At 34.9% G+C, this 20,939-nt stretch overlaps 1 protein-coding gene across 1 annotated transcript in view; it reads left to right on the top strand.

Moving 5' to 3' along the window:
- The window catches only part of LOC150104487 (transmembrane protein 120 homolog), a 281,398-nt gene that overhangs the window by 36,567 nt on the left and 223,892 nt on the right, over positions 1-20,939 (top strand). The gene's annotated exons all lie outside the window — the stretch shown is intronic.

Raw genomic sequence — 20,939 nt, 5'->3', positions numbered from 1 at the left:
GACCTACACCTTATACTGCTCATTTGATAGCATCATCATCAAATTCCTGCCATGTACTCTCCAGGGGTGTACAGGATATGATAGTACTACATGAAAAAATTACATCATTACTAACTTCCTATCTACAATTTTCCTCTAAATCAGTCTGTTACTTGTCAAGACTCCAACATTATCAGATCTTATATTCCTATCGTCTAAGGCACTTTGTACCGTATCAATCCACCTATATCTTGGTCTTCCTCTGGGTCGTTTTGCTGCCAACCTGGCAGAGAACACTTGTTTTGGTAATCCTTCCTCGCCTTCTGTTTAAGTGACCATACCACCTGAGATTAGCTCTGCTAACGCATTCCTGGATGCTGACAATGTCTAGTTCTTTCCTAATATCCTCATTTTTAATATGATATTGCCATTGATGCCATCTGTTCACGCCTATAATCTTTCTCAGGACTCTCATATCTGCGGTCTCTAGTCTTTAGTCAAGTATTTTACTTCTGACCCAGCTCTCAGATCCATAAGTTAAAACTGGTTTGAACATTGTCTTGCAGCTAATTTAGTGTTCTGACTAATTTCTCTCTTATTCCATATGAATTTATTCAATTGACTTCCCACCATACCAGCTTTGCTGATTCTGTTGTCTATTTCTATATTTAATTTACCATCTTCACTAAAAATCGTGCCTAAATAGCTGAAATGTTTTACTTGTTCCACAGGTTCTCCATTCACAACACAGTTGACATTTTCAATGATTCTGCTTATTTTCATTGTCTTTGTCTTTTTAATGCTGACCTTCATACCATATCTATTACAACAGTTATTCAATTTAGTCAGAGAATCTTGCAGACTTGTAGCGGATTTATTTAGAAGTATAACATCATCCGCATAAACCAAAGAGCTGACATTAACATCTTCAATTTTGATATCATGTTTAATACCACTTCCTTCATAATGTGATCCATATAGATAATGAATAACAGAGGGAATAATATACATCCTTGTCTCACACCAGATTTAACATTGAACCATCTTCCTGTACTTCTTTCAATTCTAACTGCTGACTTACAACCCAAGTAAAGACTAAGTATTGCTTGATATAATGCCCCATTGACACCATATAACTATAGCGTATTGAATAGCTTCTCTCTTGGCACCTTATCATATGCCTTTTCCAAATCGACAAAACTTAAATACAGATCTTGGTTGTATTCCCATGCTTTCTTGACTATTTGTCGCAAAGTGAAGATCCGCTCCTGACAGCCTCAGGAGCAGATCTTCCCTTGGTCTGAATTTATTTGGTCTGAATTCATTTGGTCTGAATCCAGCTTGTTCTTCACCAAGCTTTTCTTCCACAATTCTTCTCAGCCGTTTCTCAAGTATACTTGCATAGATTTTGCCAGGAACACTCAGTAGGGAAATACCTCTGTAATTCTCACATTTAGTTTTATTTCCCTTTTTATATATGGGTACTATGAGCTCTACTCCAATCATCAGGAATTCGTATCTCTTTCCAGGCTTTCTGAACTATGCAGTGCAGCCACTGTAAGACTTCTATACCACTATACTTCAGCATTTCTGGTCAAATATCATCTACTCCTGCTGCCGTTCCACATTTCAAACCTTTGATGGCTTTTTCTACTTCAAGTATGGATTTATATTCCTGACTGCATGCATGGTCAGTGTTTTTTACCACCGTGCTGTCATCACTGCTTGTTTCATTTAGCAGTTTTTCAAAGTAATTACTCCATACTTCAAGGATATCTTTTTCTCCCGTTTTCACCTCACCTTTATCATCTCTAACTCCTTTTACAGCACTCTTTCCTCCATTCTTAAGCTTCTTCAACAACCTCCAGAATATTTTGTCACCTTCTTGATATTTATTTTCTATATTCTTGCCAAAGTCCTCCAATGACTTTTGTTTATCTAGTTTCACACAGTGTTTAGCTTTCTTACATTTGTCTCTGTATTCTCTAAGAGCACAAGCTGATTTATTTGCCAGGAACTTTTGGTATGCTTTCTTCTTTTCCTTCACTGCCTCTTTAACTTCCTGTGTCCACCATAGAGTTCTAATTTTTCTATCCTTGCAGACAACTTCACCACATGCCTCTCTAGCTGAATCAATCAGGGCTTTCTTCAAGGCTTGCCACTGAATCTCCAAGGTTTGATTCCTGTTCTCAAACTCTTTCATTTTTTCCTCAATAATTTTTGTGTATTTTAGTCTACAGTTCACATCTGAGAGTTGCTCAAATTTTATTTGCTTTAAAACTTTCTTACATGTTATTTTTTTCAATATGAAATTCAATTTTATCCTTCTCAAGACTAAATAGTGATCACTTCCAATTTCAAATCCTCTGTACACTCTGGTCTCCTGCACCAGGGAGAAAACATCACTATCAAAAATAACATAGTCAATGAGACTTTTCTTACTCCTTGCCTCTTCTCTCCATGTGAATTTGTGCACATTTTTATGTTGGAACATGGTGTTAGTAATAACCAGTCCATGTCCTGAGCAGAAATCCAACAGGCATTTGCCATTATTATTAGCTTTGCTCTTTTCTCCAAATTTTCCCAAAACATTTTTGTATGTCTGACAATCACTTCCTACTCTGCTATTTAGATCCCTGACAAGGACCAACTTTTCATTTTTCATTGTGTCAGTAGCTTTCGCTAAAGCCTCAAAAAATTCCTCCACTTCTACCTTAGTAGAGCCTTCTGTGGGACCATAGGCACAAAAAAATCTCATTGTCCAGTTCCCCCATTCTCATATTTGCCCACATTACTCTACTTGAGACTGCCTGCCATTCAAGAAGATTAGCTTCATATTTTGTGTTGAATACTATGGCTACTCCTTCTTTTACTTGATTGTCATTTCCTGAATATAACATTTTGTATTTATTGTTCAGAAAGATCTCACCAATTTTTGTCTTTTTTGTTTTCACCCCTATTATGTCGATCTGGTACTTATCTAATTCCTCAGCTAGCTCCATTTCTTTGCCATTCAGGCTTATTACAGTGATAGTACCGATCTTTAACTCTGGTGATGTTGAGTTGGGGTTTGTTTTCAGATTTGTTCCAGTAGCTGACTTTTCGCTGTTCGCCCTGGTTCCCTGGTGAAAACAACGGGGGCCTTGTTTAACCGGGCGACGCCCCAGCCGGCATGAAATTTTGTCATGTTTTACCATCATTTTTTATTTTGGTTTAACCAATAAGAATACAATTTGGTCGGCTAAATCCCAAATTGCCAGCCCATCCTCATTCGTTCAGTATCCGAGTAGATACCCAACAGGGTGCACCACGAGAAGGTGAGGACTGGACATTAGATCAGAAGCCCTGGTCGGTTCTCCGCATTCCTTTAAAGGCTATGTGGAGGTCTCCTCTCAGTTATACAGCTTTGACCCTTAAGCACCCCCTCCTCAGAATATTTCTACTATAAAATATTTATTCATGAAAAATGCTTAGAAAACTAAAATGACAAATTCCAGTACTTCTTGCGGAACACCTATTCACCTTCTGCGGACAACAGTTTGAGAAACTCTGCCTTAGTACATCAAGTGGAAAAACTTTCAACATCTATCTCTAATCCAGAGTATTTTAATAATAAAGAGTGCCACCTTTTAGCTACTTGTATATGGAAATATGACTTCTGCATTACCTTGGTATCACTTCTGGGTCTGGCTCCCGTTGATGAGGCCTCAATAAACGTCGAAACGGGTCTGGGTAGTGACCCTTCCCATAATGCATAGCATTATACATGTCTGTAAGCATATGTGCTTTGCATTTTAGGATACTGAGGTAAGTGATGTTGAAATCATTAACTTCCATGTACGAGTTGCTTAGTCTTGAAATTACTTCAGGCACAAATTTTGTTTGCTTACACTTGATAAAGGATTAAACCAAGAATATAATTTCTTGGCATCTTTAGTATAACCAAGTGGAAAAACATCCAATATCACAAGCAGTCTTTGGCACAGCTTCGGTATTTTTTCAGCACTTGTTTTCTCATCTTTTTAAATTTCTTAACTGTGGAAGAGTAAAAGGAGCCTTTTTATTTTTTACTTTTGGGTTCAAGACTTTTTTTTTTTTTGAATTACTTCTTAGATGAACATGATATCTGCAAAAGTTGAATATAACCTAGCATGATTTCCTTAATACATTTGCAAGGGCAAGAGACAAATTGACTTGTGTTGTACTTCGTCTTCTTGTAGGAGAGAAGAATTTGTCTCGTGCTTTCTATTTGCCTATCCAGTACATATCGGTAGTTTAGTATTAGACGTAAATGACTCTGTATAGTGAAATACATCTCTCTCTACAAGCACCATACTAGACAAATGCAGCCAAAATAAATTTTTATTTTGTAAATTTTTATGGTATCACTAAAACAGTACAGAGACACAATGTATACTGCATTTAGTAGAAAACAGTGTTTAATGTAATTGGAAACAACTGGAGTGAACACCATACTGCATGGTTGCAAAGAAAATAAAGTAAAGGTTTTATTGTGGCACTAAAATACAGTCCTGCTTGAGACATAACTTGCATGAATCATAGTCTGCCATGAATGTGTTAATATATAACATAAAAATAGTTATAGCAGGGTGCTTAAGGCTCAAAGCTGTATAACTGAGAGGAGACCTCCACATAGTCTTTAAAGGAATGCAGAGAACCGACCAGGGCTTTTGACCTAATGTTCAATCCTCACTTTCTTGTGATGCACCCCTGTTGGGTATCTACTTGGATGCTAAACGAATGAGGATTGGCTGGCAATTTGGGATTTAGCCGACCAAATTGTATTCTTATTGGTTAAACCAAAATAAAAAATGATGGTACAACATGACAAAATTTCATGCCGGCTGGGGCGTTGCCCCAGTTGTTTTCGCCAGGGAACCAGGGCGAGCAGTGAAAAGTCAGCTACTGGAACAAATGTGAAAACAAACCCCAACTCAACATCACAGAGTTAAAGATCGGTGCTATCAACATAAGAAGCCTGAATGGCAAAGAAATGGAGCTAGCTGAGGAATTAGATAAGTACCAGATCGACATAATAGGGGTGACTGAAACAAAAAAGACAAAAACTGGTGAGATCTTTCTGAGCAATAAATACAAAATGTTATATTCAGGCCATGACAATCAAGGAAAAGAAGGAGTAGCCATAGTATTCAACACAAAATACGAGGCTAATCTTCTTGAATGGCAGTCAGTCTCAAGTAGAGTAATGTGGGCAAATATGAGAATGGGGAACTGGACAATGAGACTTATTTGTGCCTATGGTAGAACCATCCCACAGATGGTTCTACTAAGGTTGAAGTGGAGGAATTTTTTGAGGCTTTAGAAAAAGCAACTGACACAATGAAAAAGGAAAAGTTGGTCATTGTTGGGGATCTAAATAGCAGAGTAGGAAATGATTGTGAGACATACAAAAATATTTTGGGAAAATTTGGAGAAAAGAGCAAAGCCAATAATAATGGCAAATATCTGTTGGATTTCTGCTCAGAACATGGACTGGTTATTACTAACACCATGTTCCAACATAAAAATGTGCACATATTCACATGGAGAGAAGAGGCTAGGAATAAGAAAAGTCTCATTGACTATGTTATTGTTGATAGTGATGTTTTCTCCCTGGTGCAGGACACCAGAGTGTACAGAGGATTTGAAATTGGAAGTGATCACTATTTAGTCTTGAGAAGGATAAAATTGAATTTCATATTGAAAAGAATAATATGTAAGAAAGTTTTAAAGCGAATAAAAGTTGAGCAGCTCTCAGATGTGAACTGTAGACTAAAATACACAAAGATTATTGAAGAAAAAATGAAAGATTTTGAGCACAGGAATCGAACCTTGGAAATTCAGAGGCAAACTCTGAAGAAAACATTGATTGATTCAGCCAGAGAGGCATGTGGTGAGGTTGTCTGCAAGGATAAAAAAATCAGAACTCCTTGGTGAACACAGGAAGTTAAAGAGGCAGTGAAGGAAAAAGTAGAAAGCATATTAAAAGTTCCTGGCAAATAAGTCATCTTGTGCTCTTAGAGAATACAGAGACAAATGCAAGAATGCTAAACACTGTGTGAAACTAGATAAACAAAAGTCATGGGTGGACTTTAGCAAGAACATAGAAAATAAATATCAAGAAGGTGGTAAGATATTCTGGAGGTTGTTGAAGAAGCTTAGGAATGGAGGAAAGAGTGCTGTAAAAGGAGTTAGAGACGATAAAGGTGAGGTGAAAACGGGAGAAAAAGATATCCTTGAAGTATGGAGTAATTACTTTGAAAAATTGCTAAATGAAACAAGCAGTGATGACAGCACGGTGGTAAAAAAACACTGACCATGCATGCAGTCAGGAATATATATCCAAACTTGAAGTAGAAAAAGCCATCAAAGGCTTGAAATGTGGAACGGCAGCAGGAGTAGATGATATTTGACCAGAAATGCTGAAGTGTAGTGGTATAAGAGTCTTACAGTGGCTGCACTGCATAGTTCAGAAAGCTTGGACAGTGGGACGAATTCCCAATGTTTGGAGTAGAGCTCTCATAGTGCCCATATATAAAAAGGGAAATAAAACTGAATGTGAAAATTCAGAGGTATTTCCCTACTGAGTGTTCCTGGCAAAATCTATGCAAGTATACTTTTGAAACGGTTGAGAAGAATTGTGGAAGAAAAGCTTGGTGATGAACAAGCTGGATTCAGGACAAATAGAGGCTGTCAGGATCAGAACTTCACTTTACGACAAATAGTCGAGAAAGCATGGGAATATAACAAAAATCTGTATTTAAGTTTTGTCGATTTGGAAAAGGTATATGACAAGGTGCCAAGAGAGAAGCTTTTCAATACGCTACAGTTATATGGTGTGAATGGGGCATTATATCAAGCAATACTTAGTCTTTATTTGAGTTGTAAGTCAGCAGTTAGAATTGAAGGAAGTACATGAAGATGGTTCAATGTTAAATCTGGTGTGAGACAAGGATGTACATTATCCCCTCTGTTATTCATTATCTATATGGATCACATAATGAAGGAAAGTTTTATTAAACATGTTATCAGAATTGATGTTAATGTCAGCTCTTTGCTTTAGTGAAGATGGTTAATTAAATATCGAAATAGACAACAGAATCAACAAAGCTGGTATGGTAAGAAGTCTTCTTCTTCCATCTTTCCAGGCTTATAGGCCAAGTGGCCTGTTCCTGACTCATTCCATCTTTTTAAGGGTCTTGCTCTGCATTGAGTACCTTTTGGGTGGTAATTTAGAATTTGTTTAGGTATTCTGCTTCTATTCAATATTAGTATGAGTTCTTTCCATTTTTCTCTGTAGCAAATAACTGTTTCATTTAGGGAGGTTGTAATTCCAAGTTTTTTTCTGATTTTGCTGCTTTTCATTTTGTCCATTATTGTGACTCCTTCAGTTTTGCGCAGAAATTTCATTTCGGATGATTCAATTCTTCTTTCATCTGCTTTTTTTATTGTCCATATCTCATTGCCATAAAGTAAGGTTGGTTTAGCTACTGTATTGTAGATTGTTATTCATGTGTGTTTTTGTATATAATTGGTTTTTGTATAAAATTTAAAAATTTTATTTATAATGCCTGTTACTTTTAAAAAGTTTGATATCTTTGGTTCTATATCAGCTTCATTTTCATATGACATTGTGCAACCTAAATATTTGAATGTATTTACTTGCTCTATTATTTCTATTATTAAAAATAGTTTATTACTATTTTGCTTCTTATTGGATTAGCACATTTGAAGGCCGTGACTTTTGTTTTGTTGGTTGATATTTCCATACCATATGTTTTTATCAGATTATTTAGACTCCATAATGGTTTTTGTAGTTCATCTTCATTATTTCCAAGGATTATTTGGTCATTAGCAAAAAGAAGAGTAGCTAATCTGGTGTTACAGTTTATCTTGAATCCTCCTTCATTAGTTATCTTCCATTCTTTTATGATTTTATCTATGTATATATTAAATAAAATTGGTGAGAGAGGGCAAATCTGACTTACTCCTTGATTTATTGGTTTCCAGCTTGATCTTGAATTATTGTACTTCGCAGATATTTTATTATCTTGATATATATTATATAAGGCTCTAAAGAGTTGGTTTGGTATTTCATATTCTTCTAGGATTTCCTATAGTTTTTCTCTGATAATTTTATCAAATGCTTTGGTGTAAACTATAAAAGCTATGTGTGTTTCTATGTTCATTTCTCTGTGTTTTTCAATTAATAATTTTAATGTAAATGCAGAGTCTGTGCAAGACCTGCCTTTTCTGAATCCATTTTGTTCTTCTATTAATTTTGGGTCTACTATATGTTTAAGTTTATATGCTAAGATTTTTGCATATACTTTATAATAGGTACTAAGTAAGCTGATTCCACGATAATTGTTACAATCAGATTTGTGTCCTTTTTTGTAGATATGAATAACTATTGCTTTGGTCCAAAGCAATAGTTATTCATATCTACAAATTTCTACAAATTCATATCATATCTTGTGGGCATTTTCCTTCTTTCCAGATCATATTATAAAAGTTAAGTAACCTGAGTGAGAATTCAAGTCCTGCATATTTGATAAGTTGCAAGTTTATATTGTCTTCTCCTGGAGCCTTTTCTGTTTTGCTTTGGGTTAATGCTTCTGTTAATTCTTCTAGAGTGATGTTTTCCAAGTCATCAGAGATGTTTACAAAGGGTAGTTTTCTGTTTTGAATGTTTTCATCATACCATCTTGGTATGATGAAAACATTCAAAACTTGGTAGTAAACAGATCTTGGTAGTAATTTTGCCATGTTTCTATTTTAATGGTATTAATATCTGCTTTTTCTCTAGTTTCATTGCTTAGATCTTTTAAGATTTTATATGCATTAGGTCTTTTGAGCGTACAATCTCTCTCTAATTTTGTTACAAAATTCTTCCATCTGTTTCTGCTTATTCTCCTGCATGCTGCTTTTGCTATTGCATTTTTTCTGCTGTATTCGATTTTTGATTCTATTGTTTTTAGTTTGAGCCAGTTTTTATATGCTTTTTTCTTTTCTTCAATAATGCATTTAATTTCATCATCCCAGTCCCTAAGGCCTCTTTTTCTTTCCACTTTTTCTTTGTTCCTAAACTTTCTTTTGCAGCTTTTGTCATTATGTTTTTAGGTTTGACCATTCTTCTTCTATGTTCTGATTTTGTTTTATACTTGTCATCCAGTTCTTTATTCTTTTTTGGTACAAGTCTTTAATACTACTGTCGTCCAAAAGTCTAACTTTGAAAGATTCAAAATTTCTGTTTTCCTTATGCTTTTTTTGTTGTTTTCCATCTTTGTTCCCATTTTACTTTTCCAATTAAAAGGTAATGATCTGATTCTATTTCAGATCCTCTGTATACTTTTGTATCACTTGTACAATTGAATAAATTCATATGGAATAAGAGAAAAATTAGTCGGAACACTAAATTAGGCTGTATACAAGACAGTGTTCAAACCAGTTTTAACTTATGGATCTGAGAGCTGGGTCAGAAGTAAAGCACTTGACCAAAGACTAGAGACTGCAGATATGAGAGTCCTGAGAAAGATTAGAGCCGTGAACAGATGGCATCAATGGCAATATCATATTAGGAAAGAACTAGACATTGTCAGCATCCAGGAATGTGTTAGCAGAGTTAATCTCAGGTGGTATGGTCACTTGCATGGGCGAGGAAAGATTAGCAAAACAAGTGTTCTCTGCCAGGTTGGCAGGAAAATGACCCAGAGGAAGACCAAGATATAGGTGGATTGATATGGTACAAAGTGCCTTAGACGACAGAAATATAAATATTATAAATATGATAATATTGGAGTGTTGACAAGTAACAGACTGATTTGGAGGAAAATTGTAGATAGGAAGTTAGTAATGATGTAATTTTTTTCATGTAGTACTATCATATCTTGTACACCTTGAGGGTACATGGCAGGAATTTGATGATGATATGAAGATAATTTGCCACTTAATTCTTAAGAATTCTGGAAATTGGTTCCAAGATACCAGAAATGTATGAGATAGGGATCTGGCATATTGTTTCTTTGTTATTTGAACCAGGATTATAGAAATACACATGGTGTTCTATGCCCTAAGGTTGTACTAAGGTTTTGAAAATGCCAGTCTTCTATGAGGGATGGTGAGCAGATTGCTGTTGAATATAGCATCCAATGAAAGTAGCTTTTGTTAAATGGAAGTAATTAGTTCACCTGATGGTGAGCGGAAGGGTAGAATATCTAAAAAGAATTTTTTTTTTTTTCTTATATAGAAGGACTATATAGATTAATCAATTTATTGCATAGCCAAATTTGTAGCACATTTATTAGAAGCTTAGATTGGTAAATCCTGCTCCTTCAATAAGAAATTCATCTGATTTTCTGGATGAAGTGAAATATGTTTCTTTACAACCCACTGATCTAATGGTTAGCTTCGATACAGATTCTCTCTTCAGTACCTCTAGAGCGGTGCTTCCCAAACTTCTGAATGTCAGGGTCCCCTTTGGAAAAATTAAAATATTTCATGGCCCCCCCCCCCTCGAAAATCATTCGCAATATAGACATATATTATTATAATATTTATTGTATTTATATTCAATACAAAACATACACAGCGAATATTGCAAAAATCAAATGCAAATATTACATTTTTAGCATCTTACTTACACATTTGACATGCCACATAATCTAAAATTTTTATATAGATACATTGTTATTGTACATTTGCAGTACAAGCACATGAAAAGTAAAATAATTAGTAATAAACCAAGTAAGAATTAAAAACATAAAAAGTTTAATAAAAATTTAATGTATCACATTAAATTGTTATTGTTAGAAGCTAGAATAAAAATAGATAGAGGCTATTTAACAATAATTGGTTTATATGCCCCAGAAGAAGGAAGAGAACAGGATAATATTGATTTTTATAATCAGCTACAAAACATATATAATAAAATAAATAAAAATGATTACATAATTTTAGCAGGAGACTTAAATGCAAGAATTGGAAACACGAAAATTAATAATAATATAGGAATACATGGAGAACACACTCTAAACAGAAATGGTAAAAAATTGATTGACTTTGTAGTTTATAATAACCTAAAAATAATGAATTCCTTCTATAAACATAAAGACATACATAAATATACTTGGGCAGCAAGAGGATGGAAATCAATATTAGATTACTTCATATTAAATGAAAAGACATCAAAATTTTCACTAGATGTTAGAGTTCACAGAGGATATGAAATAAGCAGTGACCACTTCCTTGTTAAAATAAAATTAAGATTACCACCTAAATGGCTACAAGTAACAAGAACAGAAAGAAAAATTGAAACATTTGTTTATAAAACTAGACTATTGAATGACACAAATGTACAATGGCTATATGAACAAAGAATTAACTAGTATCTAGATAAAATAAAACAAAATGAAGAAATAGAATGGCTTAATATAAAAACGATACTAAATGCAGCAGCAAATGAAAGCTTAGGAAAGACCAAAAATTCAATAAAAGAAAAAAACTGAAGATCTGGGATGATACAATCAAAGAAATAACCAAAAAGAAAAAAGAAGCCTATCACAAATGGTTAAGCAGTAAAAGATTAGAAGATGAAATAGAATATAAAAGAATAAGAGCCATAGCTAAAAGAGAAGTCAGAAAAAGACATAGAGAATCATGGAATAAATTTGTTTCTTATTTAGAACATGATTTATATAAAATAAGACCCAATGTATATAAGAATTTGAAACACCTAAATGCAGATACCAAAGAAAACATAAAATTAAACACTGAATTGAAATTAGAAGAATTTCTAAATTACTACACAGAACTGTGGACAGACAAATATTTTAAAAAAGACAACTGGCAAACAATTAACGAAAATGAAAAGGAAATAACTGAAGAAGAATTAGAAATCAGCCTGAAAGAAACAAGAAACGGAAAATCACCTGGAGAAGATAAGCTAGGTTCAGAACTATATAAATACACAGGAACAAGATTCAAAGGAAGACTCTTATTATTTTTAAGTAAAATTTACTCAACTGGTATCCCCCCAATAGAATGGAAAAAAGCAATTGTGATTCCTATCTTTAAGAAAGGTAATAGAGATGACCCTAAAAACTATAGAGATATCAGTATACTAAATTCATGTTACAAAATATACAGCAGAATCTTAAATAACAAACTAATGAAATATTCCGAAAACTTTATTCTAGAGGTACAAAATGGATTTAGAAAAGGACGATCATGTATAGACCCAGCCTTCTGCCTAAAATTAATAATAGAGAAAAGAAGAGAATATAATTTAGAAACACATATTGCATTTATTGACTTTGAAAAAGCATTTGACAAAGTTAAAAGAAACATATTATTTAACATATTAAAAGAAAGACAAATACCAAATAATATTCTAAAAGCTGTCACAAGTATATATGAAAATAATCAAATACAAATAAGATTAAATCATGAGCTATCATATACAAGAGAGATAAACCAAGGGTTCCGACAGGGATGTCCCCTCTCAGCAACTCTTTTTAATATCTACTTAAATGAAATAATAATAAAATGGAGTAAAAATTTACATTAAGGAATTAAACTTTCACCTACAGTTAACTTAAACACTCTCCTCTTTGCAGACGACCAAATAATAATTACAAATTCTGAAGATAACTTACAGAAAGCTATTTTAAATCTAAATGAGATATCCAAAGATTATGGTATGATAATATCAACTGAAAAATCAAAAACTATGGCCTTTAAAGGACAAGATCCAGCAAGAACTAAAATAGTATTAGATAACAAGATCTTAGAACAGGTGAATTCATTTAACTACCTAGGATGTATGATCACTTATGAAAATGAAAAAGATATAAACATAAAAATTGCAAAATATTTAAAAATAACAGGAGTAATTAACTCTATATTTAAACCAAACCTAGTTCAAAAACAAACCAGGCTAAAAGTATACAATACATTAGCCCTACCGGTCTTAATGTATGGAAGCGAAATCTGGACAATAAAACAAAAAGACAAACAAAGATTAACAACAGCAGAAATGAAGTTTATGAGAAAAATTGCAAAGTATACCCTATTTAATCACAAAAGAAACGAAGATATTATGAAAGAATTAAACCACGAACCAGTAATTGAAAAAATTAAAAAATATAAACATAGATGGATGGAACACGTTCAAAGAATGAAAACAGAAAGATTACCAAAACAAGCCTTAAAGTACAAGCCATTAGGAAAAAGAAAACCAGGACGTCCTCTTAAACGATTCAACGATGACTTCTAAGGCCGGAACAGGCCATACTATGCCTAAATCCTTGATACGTATGATGATTAAATTGTTAATACTATTCAGCCCTGCTCAATGTTAATACAAGTTTATGCTATACAAAAAGTCAATATCAGGTGAAATATTTGAAACTACAATTCTTAGATTTCTGCTTTGAAATGAAACTTATATGAATAAGCATATTTTACTAATATTCATTAAGCGCTGAAATACGCAGGAAGCAAAATTTGTGAACCCGCACCAATTTGTGATTTTTTCCCATTAAAAAATAACAAAAAAGAAATAATAAATAATAAAAATTAAATGTGTTTCTCTTAAGATTAAAAAAAAAAAATCTACTTAGTCTTAAAACATATTCAATTAATTTTCATTATTTCATGGCCCCCTCAACAAAACCTACAGCCCCCCCCCCCCCCAAGGAGGCTGCAGCCTACAGTTTGGGAAGCGTTGCTTTAGAGCAGGGGTCGCCAAACTTCTTTGACCGTCGACCCCTTCAAAAGTTTTTTGACTTTTTATTGACCCCCCTCTATTTTACTATTACGTAATTATAATAGGACAAGCAAAAATGACGCTTATGTGATTTTTTAGATTGTTTATTTTATAGTTGCAGTGTTTCTTGTATGTATAATATAGTATATATTATTATATTGGCTTAACGTCAAAGGGATACGTTTTTGTTTTTGACGTCCTTCTTAACATTAAATCATCATCATCATCAAATTCCTGCCATGTACCCTCAAGGGGTGTACAGGATATGATAGTACTACATGAAAAAAATTACATAATTTTTAATTTCCTATCTACAATTTTCCTCCAAATCAGTCTTACTTGTCAAGACTCCAACATTATCAGATCTTATATTTCTATCGTCTAAAGCATTTTGTACCGTATCAATCCACCTATATCTTGGTCTTCCTCTGGGTCGTTTTGCTGCCAACCTGGCAGAGAACACTTGTTTTGCTAATCTTTCCTCGCCCATTCTGTTTAAGTGACCATACCACCTGAGATTAGCTCTGCTAACGCATTCCTGGATGTTGACAATGTCAAGTTCTTTCCTAATATCCTCATTTTTAATATGATATTGCCATTGATGCCATCTGTTCACGCCTATAATCTTTCTCAGGACTCTCATATCTGTAGTCTCTAGTCTCTGGTCAAGTGTTTTACTTCTGACCCAGCTCTCAGATTCATAAGTTAAAACTGGTTTGAACACTGTCTTGTACACAGCTAATTTAGTGTTCCGACTGATTTCTCTCTTATTCCATATGAATTTATTCAATTGACTTCCTACCATACCAGCTTTGCTGATTCTGTTGTCTATTTCTATATTTAATTTACCATCTTCAGTAAAAATCGTGCCTAAATAGCTGAAATGTTTTACTTGTTCCACAGGTTCTCCATTCACAACACAGTTGACATTTTCAATGATTCTGCCTATTTTCATTGTCTTTGTCTTTTTATTGCTGACCTTCATACCATATCTATTACAACAGCTATTCAATTTAGTCAGAGAATCTTGCAGACTTGTAGCAGATTTATTTAGAAGTATAACACATCCGCATAAAGCAAAGAGCTGACATTAACATCTCCAATTTTGATATCAGGTTTAATACCACTTTCCTTCATAATGTGATCCATATAGATAATGAATAACAGAGGGGATAATGTACATCCTTGTCTCACACCAGATTTAACATTAAACCATCTTCCTGTACTTCCTTCAATTCTAACTGCTGACTTACAACTCAAATAAAGACTAAGTATTGCTTGATATAATGCCCCATTGACACCATATAACTGAAGCGTATTGAATAGCTTCTCTCTTGGCACCTTGTCATATGCCTTTTCCAAATCGACAAAACTTAAATACAGATCTTTGTTATATTCCCATGCTTTCTCGACTATTTGTCGTACAGTGAAGATCTGATCCTGACAGCCTCTATTTGGCCTGAATCCAGCTTCTTCTTCACCAAGCTTTTCTTCCACAATTCTTAATCGTTTCTCAAGTATACTTGCATAGATCTTGCCAGGAACACTCAGTAGGGAAATACCTCTGTAATTCTCATATGCAGTTTTATTTCCCTTTTTATATATGGGTACTATGAGAGCTCTACTCCAATCATCGGGAATTCGTCCCTCTGTCCAGGCTTTCTGAACTATGCAGTGCAGCCACTGCAAGACTCTTATACCACCATACTTCAGCATTTCTGGTCGAATATCATCTACTCCTGCTGCCTTTCCACATTTCAAGCCTTTGAAGGCTTTTTCCACTTCTAGTATGGATATGTATTCCTGACTGCATGCCTGGTCAGTGTTTTTTACCACTGTGCTGTCATCACTGCTTGTTTCATTTAGCAGCCTTTCAAAGTAATTACTCCATACTTCAAGGATATCTTTTTCTTCCGTTTTCATGTCACCTTTATCATCTCTAATTCCTTTTACAGCACTCTTTCCTCCATTCTTAAGCTTCTTCAACAACCTCCAGAATATTTTGCCACCTTCTTGATATTTATTTTCTATATTCTTGCCAAAGTCCTCCCATGACTTTTGTTTAGCTAGTTTTACACAGTGTTTAGCATTCTTGCATTTGTCTCTATATTCTCTAAGAGCACAAGCTGACTTATTTGACAGAAACTTTTGGTATGCTTTCTTTTGGTATGCTTCTTAACATTACATAGGAGGGATAAATAATATATAAAATTTAATTTTGTTAACAAAATAACAATAATACAATCTTCCTATAGGTATATATAGGATGTACAAAACTATCAGCCCTGCTCAACTCTTCAACATAGAGAAGTTTAGTTCGTGAATGAATAACAATTGAATTATAATATGTATGTTGATGAATTTTAGAACATTAACACTCACTTGTATGTCGATGGCAGAAATGAGACTGGGATCGAATACGTGTAAGTATAAGGAAATAAGCAACCACACACGTGTTGCAATCTCGGTGGTTCCCATGCTGCCCGGCGGGAACCACCGACATCCATTTATTGGTAAATATGTCATTTTGGCCTACATGATTGGTTTCTGTAACTATTTTCATGACCTTGCTCCATCTTACAGGTCCTATTCATGTTACTGTTCCCACGATTCACTCTTAATTGCGTTGTCATTCAGGATGGAGGTAATCCAAGTTAACCGAATTAAATATTACCCATACAATGATGTCTTATATTTTTCTGTCAACCCCCAATCGACCCCTGGGGGTTGATATCAACCTTTGGCGACCACTGCTCTAGAGGATACACTATATTTGCTTTCACAAGCATTTCCACAGGATTTGGTGAAATGTTTTGACTTTGTTATTTACTCAGGATATTTTCTTTGTCAGAATACATTTTACAATAGAGTTGAAAGAACTGCCATGGGCAGTCCACTCTCACAAACCTTTATTTACAACAATTAGAACACATCCTGTTCTCATATGTACACCCTCAGGCTTCATTTTGGATTGCTATAAAGATGTTTTTTTGATCTGTTTCCATAATGAAGAAACATTGCTTAAGTTTTTTTTTATCTAGTATAAACAGTCTACATCCATGAATTAAATTTACTACAGAAATAGAAAAAAGACAAATTATTCTCCTGATATATTCTACTTCTCCACTCACCATTAGATGAACTAATTACTTCCATTTATCAAAATTGTACTTTCACTGGATGCTAAATTCAACCGTCTGCTCACCCTCCATCACGGAAGACTGGAATTATGAAAACTTTAGAGTGCAACATGCTCCCACTGTATGTTCTGCTCCTGAACAATTTCAGCAAGAATAAACATTAAATGATATATGAAACTCAGTGGATTCTCAGAAAGGACCATGCAATGTCTTTTTAATATCTTTCATTTTCTTATTTAATTATATTATGTCCTATTTAATAATATAATTGTTCTAAAAGGGATTGAAAGATCCCAAGAATAAAGAAGCTAAAGGGAGTATTTATGAGGAAACAGAAGTAAGGTGTGGCATAACGAGAAGCAACAAGACCACAGGAGTGACAGTGAAATTGCCAGAATGCTAGATTTCAAGAAAGAGCCATTCAAAATGAAAAATGAAATGAGGAATATGTGGAGTGAAATTAGACATTTAGAGGAAACAAATGAAAGAGTGCAAAAGGATAGAATGAAAGAAGAAAAAAAAGGAAAAAGAGGTGATGAATGATTCAAGAATAGCAGTGTATGAAGATTCAATTGTTAGAGGATTGGTTAATGAGAGAGAGAGAGAGAGAGTCCATAAGGTCTGCTATCCAGGAGGGAGAATGAGCAACATAATTCATGCTTTGGACATGAGGAGGCAACGAGCAAGAGAATTAGTGGTGGATGTGGGGGACAAATGATTTACCTGAACATAAGAAGAATGTAAGGACGAATATGAGAGATTATTAAGGAGAGTGAAAAATCAGTATAATGGGAAAGGTTGTCAGTGTTGCTGAGGTATGACAATGACGAGTTGTGATGGAGATCCAGAATCATGAATGGTATATTGTGATGGAGAGTCAGAATCATCACTGGTATATTTATAATGATCAGTGTTGCTGAGGTATGACAATGATGAGTTGTGATGGAGAGCCAGAATCATGAATGGTGTGTTGGCAGAGCTGTGTGAGGAGAAGGGAATGCAGTTTGTGAATGTATGGCATGTTTGAGGGAAGAATGGAATTATACAGATGTGACAGATTACATTTTAATGGGTTTGGAGTTAGTAAACTGGAGAAAATGTAAATGGAAGTGTGGTGTGTGATGCAAGCAAGAGATCAGAAGTAAGAGGTGAAGTGAAAGATCAGGAGAGTGGTACAGAACAGACTGAAGTTCTTGACAATAGAAACAATAGTGGTATTAGAGATGAAGAGAGAATGGGAAAGAAAGAGAAACAGAGAAAAAGGTGGAATCATGGTTGACAGGGAGACATTTCGTTGGAAGAGTGGAAGTAGTAGTGAATATATGTATGTATGGGGATGATCAGCATAGAAATGGAATAGATAAAGATGTGAGTGGGGTTGTTGAGACAGCAGATATGTGTGATAAACGTGATTGGGCTAGTGCAGGTATAGTGGGGCATCGCATCCAAGTGGAAGGTTACGGTGGTTTTTGAATGGATAGAAAGGACAAGAAGGGAGTGCTGCTGATGATAGAGAGGAATTACATCCATAATAACGTAGACAAGAAAGAGAAATAGTGGCAATGGTTTTGAGGCAGTGTGGTATGAGGTGGAGGTTGATAGGAAGAGATATTTAGTTAGATCTTGCTATAGGCCAAGAAATGTGGAGGGTGGTGACAGAGAAACGTGTAAGCAACTTGGGTTAGCGAAAAAAGGAAAGGTAATTATTATTGAGGATTTTAAATATTATGGTATAGATTTAAATGAAAAGATCATTTAGGAATGAATTTCTCAAGTTGTTGAGAGAGCTATCTTAGGCAGTATGTAAAGGAAGGCATATGAGATTAAGTTTTAGATATGATAATTTCATCAAAGGATGTACTTGTGAATGGGGTTTCACATTTCCTTCCCATTGGTGAGAGTGATCATCTGGGTTGTGGCCAGCCATATGAAGATTTCTGTGAGGAAAATGATGCATGTGGAATTACAAGGCTGGTGATTATGAAAAACTTAAATGACAGCATGGAGCTTTAGCATGGAATGAAGAATTGGGCACTAAGGAAATAAATGCTGCTTTTGAACTGACAAAGAAATTTATAACAGCGTCAATATGTAAATATATTCCGAAGGTCAAATGCCTGAATAAGGTAGGTGTAAAATGGATGAATGAGAGGGTTAAGCATGAAATCTGGAAGAAGGCACTTTGGAAGCAGTACAAGATGAATCATGGTAATAATCAGTTGCATGATGAGTATAATCAGCAGGCCAGGAGAGTGGCTCAGTTGGCAAAGACGATAAAAGTGCAGTATGAGCAGAAATTAGCAAATTGCTAATTTGGTTAGATGGATCAGAGATTGGCTCACTGAATGATACCAGCAGGTTGTGTATGATGGGGGGGGGGGGGCAGTGTCTCAAAAAAGGAGGGTAACCAGTGGTGTGCCACAGGATTCTGTTCTTGAGCCCCAGCTGCTTAACTTGTTTGTAAACGATATATCATGTGGACTGACTGGAGGATCTTCAGTTATTTGCTGACCCAAAGTTGGGAAGAATTATAAGTAGCACTGCTAATGTTAAATCCCTTCAGGAAGATTTGACTAGACTTTTTACTTGGACAAAAGAGTGGGGGGTTATAGTTTTAATATCAATAAGTGCAAGGTTGCATTTTGGAGTGCAGAAATGTAAGGCTGTGTACTATATTGATGGTGCCATACTGCAGGAAGTGAATGAGATTAGAGATTTGGAAGTGATGGTTGACAGTAGACTGAAGTTTAGAGTGCATATTGCTAGTTGCAAAGGTTGCACATTGTAGTGCTGCTATGATAAGAAGCACTCTAACATGCAAGAATAAGGAAGTGGTTGTGCTGCTGTATAAGGCACTGGTCAGACCACACTTGGACAACTGTGCTCAGATCTAGTCACCTGGTTTTCCATGTGATGTAGAGACATTAGAGAGGGTCCAGAGACAAGTGACTAAGAAAATATCAGGAGCTTGGAATGCTGGCTATGGAGAGAGAGATTGAAGAAATGTGGATTGCAGAGTTCGGTGAATAGGAGGAAGACAGGTGATATGATAAAGACAGTTAAGTTAGTGAGAGGATTTTATCAGATTAATCCAGACGGGTTTATAAAAAGAATAGAAGGTGAGAGAGGAAGAACCAGAGGTCATTCCTGGAAGTTGTAAAAGTGTGGTGAAGAGGGATGTGAGGAGTAGATTTTTTACATGGAGAATTGTCAGTAAATGACTACATTACCAGAATGTGTTGATAATGCAAGGAGTGTTAAGGATTTTAGGATTCTATATGATAAATATGTTGTCAGTTGAATGACCCTCCCAGGATGAGTCTGTCAACTCCATGGAGGATGTAATAATAATAATATATTGAATACATGAAGCCTCTGGCACAACATAGTATTGACACTAAACACAGTATCCAGTGAGATGAAGCTCATCTTTCCATAGAAGCAGGTTTAAATATGGACAGCTTTTCAAAGAAAATTGCGAAGCCCTTTTACATCGGCCATACCTGAAGTGGAACCATCTTTTCTCTCTCCCAAAACTTTGGGAGATTCTTATTTTATGTAACCATCAAAAATAGTTTTAATAATATTTTTTATTAATATTAATTTATAGCATGCAGCAACAGTTTTTAATGGGTAAACCACGGACTGCTGTATGTACCGTGTATTCCCGTTTCTTTGACTTGCTTGTTTTTATGCACTAATGTACTGTTATTTTCAGTACGAAATATCTGTACTTTCATTTCATTAAAGTTAATTACTGTGGTTATCGTGTAATTTATTGTTTCAAGTTAATGAATCTGATTTGCAGATCATGGCAGATATGAGTGAAAGTTGGTGTGAAGCCTATATTTATACACACACACACACACACACACACACGTTTCATAGAGCATCAAACAACCATAAGTGGCAGGAAAACAAGAGGCTGTATATAGAAACTATAACATCTTGTAAGAGAGTGAAGAGTAAATAGTCTTTATTTCATGGTTGAATTTTTCATGGAGTGGAAATGTGGAATGTTGCCAGTTTGT

This window comes from Typopeltis vanoorti, chromosome 7 (genome assembly GCF_054136105.1).
Source record: "Typopeltis vanoorti isolate ZY-2024b chromosome 7, IOZ_Tvanoo_1.0, whole genome shotgun sequence".
Taxonomy (NCBI): domain Eukaryota; kingdom Metazoa; phylum Arthropoda; class Arachnida; order Uropygi; family Thelyphonidae; genus Typopeltis; species Typopeltis vanoorti.
Note: the sequence above shows the minus strand (reverse complement) of the source record. Positions and strands in the feature narration are given on the sequence as shown.